The 12,235-nt window shown below is 38.0% G+C and overlaps 1 non-coding gene across 1 annotated transcript; it reads right to left on the bottom strand.

The window, feature by feature from the left end:
• Window positions 1–11,914: 11,914 nt before the first annotated feature.
• LOC112195588 lies at window positions 11,915–12,021 on the bottom strand. The gene has a single exon (XR_002934641.1). It is a non-coding gene; the product is annotated as a small nucleolar RNA R71 (small nucleolar RNA).
• Window positions 12,022–12,235: the final 214 nt, after the last annotated feature.

Raw genomic sequence — 12,235 nt, 5'->3', positions numbered from 1 at the left:
CACTCCCCCTTGGATGTTCACCAATTTGTGATATGGTGTTGGACGCGCTTAATGTTGCCTCGTCAAAAACCTTGCCAGGTAACAAAAATCCAATAGGACAAAAATAACCCTGGTCGAAGGAGAAAAAGAGTACAACACGCATATGTCCTAGGTAGCATATTTTGAATGCTCCCCCTGATGAGAATCTCCTTATGATTGTTGCAAGCTTCAATCATGTATGTAACAAAATACATGCACCATGTATACTGGATATGGTGTGTCGATTACATAGGTGAGACCATGTGTGCTTTGCATAAAGGGGACTCGTCATGAATTGCAATTCCTGCAAAAGTTAGGGCATTACCAATAAAACTATGATATTCTTAATGAATCTTACCTGACATGATAAGAGTAGAACCAATTTCATATGCTCAAATTATAGATAAATATATTAGTTAAAGAATAACAATATAAATGAACAATAATTGACATATTTACCTTTATCCGAGCATTGAAATTTAAGTATGACATACTTAGCTATAAATATCAATTTGTGTAATTGATAATTTCATATAGGCTCAATATGAGCTCTAGATAAATTCATAACTTCGCGAAAGTTAGAATATGTTGCAACATTATGAGTATGATTTGAATTCGATTTTCTTAGTCTTGTCATAGTACTCATTGAGGCAATAAGTCACTTTAACCATAATTGAATGAGTATGTATGAGCTTTAGACTTTTGATTCCATGAGTGAGCTTTAAGCTCATTCATTCATGGACTTGCCTTTGGCAATATGAAGCGGTCAAGGATTTGATTAAACAATATGCTTATAATGAAACATAGGATTTGAGGATTTGCTTTTAGTCATTTTCCTTTAAGATCTTCATATTAGCCAAGATAACATGCCATAAGTCTCTCGTCAATATAACACTGTATTTATAGAAAAGTTGTCGCTTGGAGAAGAATGATAAGCCCATGTCTCTATAAAGAGACTTGTGTCATAGTGATTTTAATTCACCGGAATGAACACCCTCTTGTATTTTAGGGGTTATAAAGTCCAAATATATCATCACGTTTACAATATTCAAATTCATTGGAATTGCCTCTTTCCAATTTGGCCAATAGTATAATTTGTCGACAAAATGAAACGTGGTATAGTATACAAGCCCTTGATGATATTTAGTAGCTACTACAGATGAGATATCATCAATTAGAGATCTATCACACATTCAAAATATATGCATGCATTAGCTATAATAAGCTTATTCATATCAGGTAGCCCTGCCTCTTTTAGGGCATTTGTTGTCTCTCAAGGACAAATTAATTAGAGAATGTGGATCTTTGTATAACCTCATGAAGAGTGTTATAGGGCTTGTATAATCTTTCCTTATAGGAAGCTTCAAACATTGGACTTAGTGGATTTATTCCACATAATTAACGCCGTTACATTAGTCTTTCCTCCACCTAATGGCGGGAAGACTATTAGATTTGACCACACAAATATGTGTTTATAAATATTGGATTAAAAATCAATTGGTAGGTGGCGAGCCCAAACCAAATTTTAGGTTAAAAAGATAATGAATTGAGATTTTTTTCTCAAAATTAAAATGAGATATGGTGGATAGATATTACATACCAATTCATGTTGTTTTTCATAAATGATATTGCTCTCCCTAATGGCGGGAGGATTGTCCCATTAAAGTGACAACTCGCAAATATGCGATAAATTATAACTTCCGTTTAGGAAGCTTTGCAATTATTGTTGTATTTGTACAACAATGTGAAGAATATAGATGAGTCTACATGACATAGTAATGACACATTAGTTACGCCAAAATAATTTTAATTTGGCTCAATGAAATTTTTAGTTCATGATATAGTATACAGTAGTGTACTCATAGTTGTTTAATACAACTTAAATTAGGTGGAAATTTCATTACCAATATATGCAATGATATTCTATATAGGTAATACAATACGAGCTCAGTTGGAGCCGACCATCAATCAAGATCTGCAGCTCTTGAGATGATTGTTACCTTAGCTTTTTGAAGCATCAATTGTGAAAAATTATCAACAATTGCAATGGATCATGTCCATAGTTGCATTCTATGCAAGACAAATATGTCTGTCATTATGTTTATCATGAACATTCATGGTTCAAATTGAATTTATTAATGAATACATGGTTCATATTATTGTTTGACACTGAAAACAAATGTCAAAATTATATACTCAAATTTCGAGTCTGGGACAGTGGTCCATATGGGTTTAAGTGTATACTCTAATAATAATACAATGGAGGATCATCGCCTCATCAAATTTCATATTGTACTCAAAGCATTTGACTCGAGTCTTCACAATTAGAAGGTTTTTCTAAAAGTGGAGTGAACAGAGGTTCACATGTACTCATAAGAGAAGGGACAAAAATCCAGACATAATTGGAGATCAAGAAACAAGAGGTTTCGATCTATTTGATTGTATAACAATCAGTGGATAAATTTTAAGTCCTCATGAAATTGAATCAAGAAACATGTAGTTTCGATCTCATTATAAATTAACAATTTTATATCAAATTATTAGATCAAATAATAAGAGGAAACCAAATTGAAGTTGTCAAACTAATAAAAAAATACATACCGGCCTCTATTATGTCGGAAACATAATTGATATTGTTGATACTAATTCGTGAGTACCATATCCCAAAATAGAGAGATATTCATATAAAGTATTAATATAATATTATAACAAAATAGTCATAAATTTGTTGTAGTCTAGTTGGTTAGGATATTTGGCTTTCATCCAAAAAGACATGGATTCAAGTCCTAGCGATGAATAAGTAATAAATGTTCATTATGATCACAGCTTGTTTCTCGAGAAACCGACCCTCTAGAGCCCAGGGTATGTATAAGATGGAAAATTATATATACCGATCTTGTTAGACAGTCTTGCATGTTTTGTATGTGTATTGCATCGCATCAATCATTCAGAGCTTCTTTTTAGAATGTGTGAACTAAGATTCACTATTTGACAACGTACATGCAAGATATCTAGCAAGTGACTATGAATGAAGGGATGCACCTCTCATTTTTAACTTCTATTATTATGATATATGAACATTCTAGGGAGTAGATATCTATAGACTTTTTTTAACCTGGGAAAGTAACTATTTAATTAACATCCGAGTTCTTAATTGGGAAATGTCAATCTGGTATGTGAAGTAAATATGCACCTTTTACCCAAAATCTTGTTTCTCTTTTATAGACTTATGACTGCAAACAGTAATAGGATGATGATGCAAAATATCACAACAAGAAAACCACAGCACACGAACACAGAATTTTATAGAGGTTCGACAAAAACTTTGCCTACGTCCTCTGTGTGATCTCTCTTGAGAATCACTAGCACTATGGAGAATAACAAATTGATTACAAGTACTTATTGAAATCCCTATGCTAATCCCTAACCCCTTTGCTAGATCTCTCTATCACCCTTCGCTCTCCCCACCCCTGTGTTTGTATGTTAACTGAGAACTCTCTAAGACCTCTCTTTTTTTTTATCTGAGGACACATTATGTGACCTCCCTGCAGCCCTATTTATAGATTTTAGGTGCTGGTTACAAACATGTCACATTAGGATTCCTAAAACTATTAGAACAAGAAAAGAGAGCTAGCTTTCCTATTCCTAACTAGAATAGAACTTACTTTCCAGGTCTAAATCAATAGGAATAACTATTCCTATTCCAAAACCCATTAGGATACTAGAAGAATTCCTGTGCGCACTAATCTTCATTTACCCATCTGGTTTTGCCTTGAATCCTAATCAACTTAGGAATATCAACGAGCCAAATTCACAATAGTATGTTGTATTGCTAGATTAATAGTATGATAATATAGCACACCAGTTAGGCAGATATCTGGCGACAGATTATATGAGCGCATATAATATGCGCATATAATATGTATGACTTGCTATAGATCATAGAAATGCAAGCATCAGTGCACAAGTGTACCACAACAACAGACTTCATGCTTGAGAAAATGAGGCCGTATCTGTTGGAGAGGAAATATCCCATATTGGAAAAGTGATAAATAAAATATAACTTATAAGTGTGTGGCTCTTTCCCAATTGCACCGAGACCTTTTTTGAGTAAAACCCAACACTTATCGAGTGGTTAAGTTGGGACAATATCAGTATAATAGTGGACCACGGGCCACGCTTGTTGCTGTTTAACAGTATCTGTAATTGATGAAGCACTGTATGAACATGGCAAGAGAGTAAACGAAGCTTTAGTTGGGGAACCAAATGTGTGTATCTTCTTCCAATGTCTATGAGAGCAGAGGACTTCAGCTTCTATACACATCAGACGGTTACCGCATTGTTCATGATTGGGACTAAAAACAATACTTTGGGGTCGAACACTAGAGACTTACATTCACCTTTCTTGGTCATTGATGAGGAGGTACTTCCTGCTCCTAATGCTGCAGTTGCTATTTCATTCTTGGATAATACCACTGATGCAACTGTCACTCAATCGCTGACTAGCTAGTTTGGTTAACCAAAAACTTTTAGTTTTTGTGAATAATTGGTATTAAGAAATTTGTGGATGCATGTCTATCAATGTTCTAAAATGCGGCCGCCTAGCCCTAGGCGCACCCACACCGCCCCAATTATGGGCTAGGCGATTGACATAGGAGTTCGGAGATTCGACGGGAGCGTACGCCGTCTAGGCGGCCGCCTAGGCAATTTAGGCGGTTTGGATTAGGCGTTGGGCGCTGGACGGTGCGTTGATAAAAGAAATCCAGAAGGCACATCCCCTAAACATATCATTGTCTTTCTCTCTCAGTCTCTCAATCTTGCGTCGACAGTCAACGATGGCAGCACATCACTCCTCGATTATGAGTTTCTGACTAAACTCTTCGTTGAAGACTTCAACCGTTGATTACTTCTCTCTCTCCAAACTCACTATCACTAACTCGTCGTCTCTCTCCCCCTCCTCAAATCGCTGGTTGTGTTTGTAAAGGATGAGTGGGTCTGTGGTGACAATGGCTGTGATGGGTTACTTAGGTCGTCGTTTCCACCATTTAATGGGTTGTTTGGGTTATTTGGGTCTGGAGTTAGTGTTTCAGAGATAGAAGGACACGACAATAGCTATAGGTTTATTGCTCAAGAAAAAGGCCAATTCTTGGAAATTGGTCTCGGTCTCTTAGATAGCTAAAATAGTAGGAAAGTCTTCATCCATTCATTTGGTCACGTCAACAATATGTGCTTCTTCTATAAGTAGGCTCTATAGGTTTATTGCTCAAGAAAAAGGCCAATTCTTGGAAATTGGTCTCGGTCTCTTAGATAGCTAAAATAGTAGGAAAGTCTTCATCCATTCATTTGGTCACGTCAACAATATGTGCTTCTTCTATAAGTAGGCTCATAAGTTCATGTACCTTCTTTCTTTCTTTTTTACCTATTTTGATTATTTTTAATCAATTATAGGACTTTAATATTATTATTAATTAATTTTGTGTCATAAAATAATAAAAACAAGCTAGTCCCCGCCTAGACTCCCGCCTCGGCCCCTAGGCGCTAATCTTTGAGTCACCGCCCAACTAGCACCTAGTTTTTTTTTGAACCTTGCTATTTATTGCTAAAAACGAAAAATCCTGTAGAAAAAAATGATGTCAATACTTAAAAGAGTAGGTGAAATTTTACAGTCAATCTTATGAAACACTAATAAAAGAGAACAAAGGACAGATAAAAAAGGGGAGAGAGAGAGAACGTTGAGGGTCATACAGATTTTGCGAAATACTAGTTGATCGAACTACCTTCTTGCATCTCACCTAGACTCCACTTTATGTGGTAGCTCATATGACATATATATAAGGATTAAATTCTGCTTACTACCCTGTACTTTCAGGGGTTCGTCAGTTCAATCCCTGCACTTCTAATTTAATCAGAAAAGTCCTCGCACTCTTCAATTTCATCAAATCGATCCATTTCCTCATCATTCCGTCAATTTCCACTGTTTAGGTGCTGACGTGTCCGGACGCCATTTGATCTGTCAGATTTGTGGGACCTTCCCACATGCAAAATTCCCAAGCTACCCCTCCAATATATCTCCCTCCCCTTTCCCACCCGAACACCTAATTCCCCAGAACCCCGTCTTCTCTTCTTCTTCTTCTCAGAGCTCTTCTTCTTTTCAGCTCTTAGTTATGGTTCCTCACTTCCTCCACCGATCAACATGGCCGGAAGAAGATGAAAGAGAGACTGATAAACAAGAGGGGGTATGGGTTCATTCTTCAACCTCTCATCAATGTCCTCCCTCGCGGCCAAAGATCATGCTCACAGCAAACCTAGAAAATTTAAGTATTTGGGTGTGCGAATTAACCCAATTTGGTTGAGATGAGTCCTCTAGATTCAACTAAGATGCAGAAAAACCAAATCTGAACAAAATTCAAATCAAGATGCATGTAAACCCAACATGAAAATCAAAACCAAAGATATAGATCTCTTCCCAAATCAAAATTTCATTCTTCTACAAAATTTCATTCTTCCCAAATCCAAATCGGAAGCTCATTACCAACCACACCCAGCCCAAGAAGTTCAAGCTCGTCTGCAGCTCCAACGGCGCATTCCACCCCCGGCCACCGTCTGGGAAGCTCCGCTACTTCGGCGGCGAGACCCGGATCATCTCCGTCGACCTGACCATTGCATTCTCCAAGCTCCAGTCGAAGATTTCCGATCTCTCCCCTAACTCCCCGACTCCGGATCGAGCTCCTGTGCCGCCCACACGTCAACTCCGACGACGACGTCCGCCACATGGTCGAGAGAGAGAGCCGAAGAGTTGAGCGACGATCAACAATTCACTTCTCTTCAGGTAACTCCAATTTTCTTCTCTTCAAATTCAATCAAGATCTAAATCCTTCCACCCCTTGTCTGATCCAATTCTTTTCTCCACAGTCAACGATTCACGATCACAACTAGGATCTCGGGTACTGGATTTGCAGGTGAAAGAAATCTTCGATGGAATGGACGACGGTGCAGCATCTCGATCTACGACACGTCGCGCGGAGTAATAACCTCTGCAGCCTCATGTCGTCATAGACCCTAACCTGGGTGGAGGATGGGAAGGCGGTGGTTAAGAAACACAGCGACGAATCGCTGAGGAAGATGGTGTTGAAGCAGCAATTGTTGGCCAAGCAACCGTGTTTGGTCCGTGGGTTTGGTTTTGGTGAAAGTGATATGGAAGTTGGTAGCAATCATGATGAACCCCCATTTTCACTCTCATAGTCTATGGGCATTTTGGGAATTTTACATGTGGAAAGGTCCCACAAATCTGACAGATCAGACGGCGTCTGGACACGTCAGCACCTAAACAGTGGAAATTGACGGAATGATGAGGAAATGGATCGATTTGATGAAATTGAAGAGTGCGAGGACTTTTCTGATTAAATTAGAAGTGCAGGGACTGAACTGACGAACCCCTGAAAGTACAGGGTAGTAAGCAGAATTTAATCCTATATATAAACCTTCATGTCAAAATGTTTCATTAGATGACGTGGATCACGACTCACGTGGCTAAGTCACATGAGCTGCCACATAATAAGGGTTCTAGATGTGATACAAAAATGTGGATAACTTACCATTATTCTATTATTTTTAGGGCTAATTACATATAAGGCCATTCTTGAATGTTTTTTTAGCCATAAGGTCATCATCTATTTTTTTTTCCCTCATAAAACCACTAGATTAAATGTTGTATTAAATTTTGGATATAAAAACCAACATATTTCAATAAATGCCACTAGAGTAAAAAGTTAAGTATCAATCTCTCTCTCCTCTCCAGCTAGGTCTCTGGCCGACCTCAAGCGAGATCTCCGACCAACTCCGACAGGTCTCCGACGATTTCCTGCCAACTCCGGCGATGTCTCCGACAACCAAAAAAGTTACTGTCACTAGCAACAAAAGGTATTATGGTGAGATTTTCGGCAACCTCCGGCGAGGTCACAAAAGCTACTGTCATAAGCAACAAAAGCTATTATCACCAATAAAAGACACGCTGCCCAAAATAAAAAACTATCACTAGTAATAAAAGCTACTCTGGTGAGATTTCTGGCTACCTCCGGTGAGGTTACAAAAGTTACTGTCATTAGCAACAAAAGTTACTGTTACTAATAAAAGATACGCTCTCAAAATCAAAAGCTACTATCACCGTCAACAAAAGCTACTGTCATCAACACAAAAAACTATTCTCATAAGCAACAAACCCTACTGTCACCAGTAACAAAAGCTATTATCAAGCAGAATAAAAGCTACACTGACCAACGACAAAACCTACTGTCACAAACACCAAAAACTACTATCAAGCAGAACAAAAACTATTTTGACTACCACCAAAAGCTACTCACAAAAAACCAAAAGCCACTACCAAGTAGAAAAAAACTACTCCCATAGACTAAGCTAGAAAGCTATTCTCAGAGTCTAACAAAGCAATGAAAATAAAAAGCTACTTCCATGGTTTTAAAATATTTAAAAATCTACTACTGTAGTTGTGAAAGTCTATTACAATAGATGTAGAAAGCTACGGTCAATGTGCTAAAAGAAGCTAAAAAGATACTAACAGAAACATAAAAAGCTACTATTACCTTGTTGAAAAACCACTATTGTTAACTAAATGAGCAAACCAAGATCGTTTCACAAAATGCATAAACACAACCAAATGATCAATACAATATGAACTAGAATACAACAAGAGGAGATGCATCACCTGCTTCATGCACAACAGCCATTCCTTCAAAAGCAGTAGCAGCTGATAGGAGCATAAATGCGACGAATATAGTGTGAAATCCCTTACACTTTTCTTAGCTATTTCCTTTAAAAAGTCAGTTTTAACTTTGTTTTCTTTTTAGGTAGTTCGTGAAGTGATTCAAGAGAAATAAGAGCTGAAAGGGAGCAACGAAGCCATGAAACATGAAGTACTGATGCAGAGGACCAAGTTTGATCAACCATTTGGCCAGAAATTACAAGGAAAGTCCACGGAATTCATTGTGCAAAACAGTTGCTGCAAAGCAGAAAACTGCAGTTTCAGAATCAGCTTTCTGGGAACGGTTTTGAGGAGAAATTATTGCATCATTCCAGCTTCACATTTGAGGAAAGGACCAGCGATCCTTGAAGACATGATGTTATACTTCAACTACAGCCAAAGAACAGGTCAAAATCATCAACGAGGCAGTAGGAAATCAAAGTCGAAGTATGCTTCCCGATAAGGCAGAAACTGTCAGCTTTTCACGAAGCTTTTTGAGAGATCTTTTCCGGCGATTTTCTTGGAGTTTTTCCAGAAGGTTATCGATCATTCTAGATGATATGATGTCATAGAACACGTGGGAGTCAAGAACCATCCAGAAACTTGTCAAGACGAAGTCGTTCCTTGTCCAAGAAGGAAGCTTCAGAGTAAGAAATCGAAACCTAGTCGAAACAGGACTGTTTGGCAGAAATCTTTTGTGGACGAATTTTGGGGGCATTTTGGAAGGTTATTGCTGCTGCAAACATGAAGGAGAGTCCTAGAATGATTCCTCAAGATTTTGGGAAGATTACTAAGGCTTGAAAATCATTTAATTATGCACCAAGTAGAGTGATCCTCAAGCAATTAGGAGAGGCTTTCAAAGCAGAATTGGGAAAGGAAACTAGGGCTGTGTATTCTATATATATAGAGCAGTATAACACGTTGAGACAGACCATCCTACAGCGCCTCTTCTGCTCCTAACCCTAGCACACAAAGTCTCAAAAATTCCCAAGTCTTCAAGAAGGAAAAACCGTGCACATCACCATCCATCTCCATCAAGCTCCTGCCGTGCCCCATCTTGAAGGATTGCCTGCATCTAAGGCTGCCTAAAAGTGAATTCGTGGCTCTCATACTCTGCTCTTTACGGTTTTTATCCTCTTGTAATCGAATACTCATGCTTTTAATTGTTGAATTTAAGACCATGTGTGGCTAGTTATTTTTGTTAGGGGCGAGGTTTGAAGCCCCAATTATGTAGAACATATGTTTGATTAAACTTAGTTTCTTGATCTATGGTGTGGGTTGGTTGTTTATCTCTGATTGATTGAAAACTTTTGCATGTGTATGTTTTATGGTCGCGAACATAGGATTTATGCATGTAATTGGAGCTAGGTTTAGAAAATAATTCACCTAATCGTTTTGTTTTCTAATCCACAAGTATGCAAGGCTTTGAACAAAAGTTGATGTTTTAAACAACTAGAAGAGCATGCTAGGTAGGCGTTCCACACTAGACTGCAACTCTATAATCAATCGTTTCCATGAGATCTTAATGCTTCAAATATGTTGACACTATATGTGTTGTTGATAGGATAGCGTTCTATACCTTGATTGCATGTTTGATAGGCTTAGCTATTGTGCGTTCACGTAGACTAAGTAATTAGGGAAACATTAATAAGGGACATGATCTGCTCCGACTTGTTTCTTGGTTGATTTCTGTTCACACCTTAGTAATTGAAACTAGGTTAACTTAACATTGTTCGAAAGTAATTGGTGGTGGATTTCCGAGTCTCTAACGTCTTCTCCATATTGTTTTTCAACTTAAAATTCGAAATTGCTTTCTTTGTTTTCCTTTAATTTTCGTAAAACTTAAAAACCCCCAAAACATTTATTTTTTCCTTTCTTCTTTTATTTCGTTGCTTCCTCTCTCCTTTTCCCTATTCTACGTTTGTTTTCCTTTCTTTTAGTTAGTTTCTTTGTTTTGTGTTCTTTGTTAGTTTAGCTTAGTTTATTTTTCTTTGTGATTAATTGGTTACCCTCAATCCTTGGCATCGAACGATCCTTGCTTACTCTATATTGCTAACGACTACATCTTGCAGGGTTAAGTTGAGCGCTTGTTTTTAGCGTATCAATTTTTGGCGCCGCGTCGCCGGGGATTGAAAAATACTTATTTTTCACAATTTTAATTTTTAGTTTAATTCAAGTTTCGGTTAGAAGTTGTAAATCATACTTGAATAGTTTTGGAATTCTTGTTTTTAACGTTGACTCTATCTCTACGTCCTCTAGGCGCATCTTATTACAACACGATGTCTAGGATTGGTCTGGATACGAGAAGTGTTTTCAAGTGAGCTTTGTCTCCACCAAAATCGTTCCTTACCTACCTGGTCGTGTTGGAAAGGAGTTACCGAACGACGTAGAGAGAAAGTTTTTGTTAACGATTAGAATTCTATTTCTTTTCTAACTTGATTTACGAGTTCTAGTTGAAATAAAATTTGTTTTGTGTTAGTTTTTCATAATTTCGCCCCTTACATTTATTTCCCCTTGTTTTTCGTTTTTTTCTTAGGGTTCTAACGCCATTCTTGTTTGTTCCTCAGGCACTTCAACTCGTTTATGCATACAAGGAAAAATCCAAAAGGCGAGCTTGTTCCTTTTGATCCTGAACTTCTGAAAACAATTCGAAGCAAAAACAAGTTGAAGGAAGCAAGCTCGTCTTCACCAAAAGAAGAAGAAGAAGTGTACGACATCTCATCACTCTTTCAAGAGCAAGTTTCAACGCCAACACCTCCACCAATGGCTCTCACCATTAGGCAACTTTCAACTTCTGTGATTCCACCAGGTGGTGTCCCCACTTGTATAACCTACCCTGATGCAGTTGAAGGAGCAACAGCTGACTTTGAGTTGAAGTCTGGGCTACTTCATCGTCTTCCTACATTCCATGGACACTCTATGGAAGATCCCAATCAGCATTTAATGGAGTTTCAGTTCATTTGCACAAGCATGAAGCCACAAGGAGCTGATGAGCAAATCTTGAAGTTGAAAGCCTTCCCATTTTCGTTGGCTGACAAGGCAAAGCAATGGCTTTATGAGTTGCCAAGTGGACGCATCACATCTTGGGCAGACATGATGAAAGCATTTTTGGAAAAATATTTCCCTACATCTCGGATCATCATGCTTAGGAAGAAGATAAGTGGAATTCAACAAGGGCAAGATGAGTCCTATGCAGAGTATTATGAAAGGTTCAAAACTCTCATCACTCAATGCCCTCAACATGGCATGAAGAATGAGACCTTGCTCACTTGCTTCTATGATGGTCTCACCAACTTGGAAAGAGATATGCTCGATGCAGCTTCAGGAGGATCATTTGTTGACAAGGAACCTGCAGCTGGAATGATCTTAATTGAGAATAGGGCCCTGAATCAACAACAATATGGCGGTTCCAAGTCCACCCATACACGTGAAAAAGTTAATGAGGTAAGTACATTGGTTCAA

The sequence above is a fragment of the Rosa chinensis genome, chromosome 3 (assembly GCF_002994745.2).
Source record: "Rosa chinensis cultivar Old Blush chromosome 3, RchiOBHm-V2, whole genome shotgun sequence".
Lineage (NCBI taxonomy): Eukaryota > Viridiplantae > Streptophyta > Magnoliopsida > Rosales > Rosaceae > Rosa > Rosa chinensis.
The sequence above is the reverse complement of the archived record's forward strand: the minus strand, read 5'-3'. Positions and strand labels throughout refer to the sequence as shown.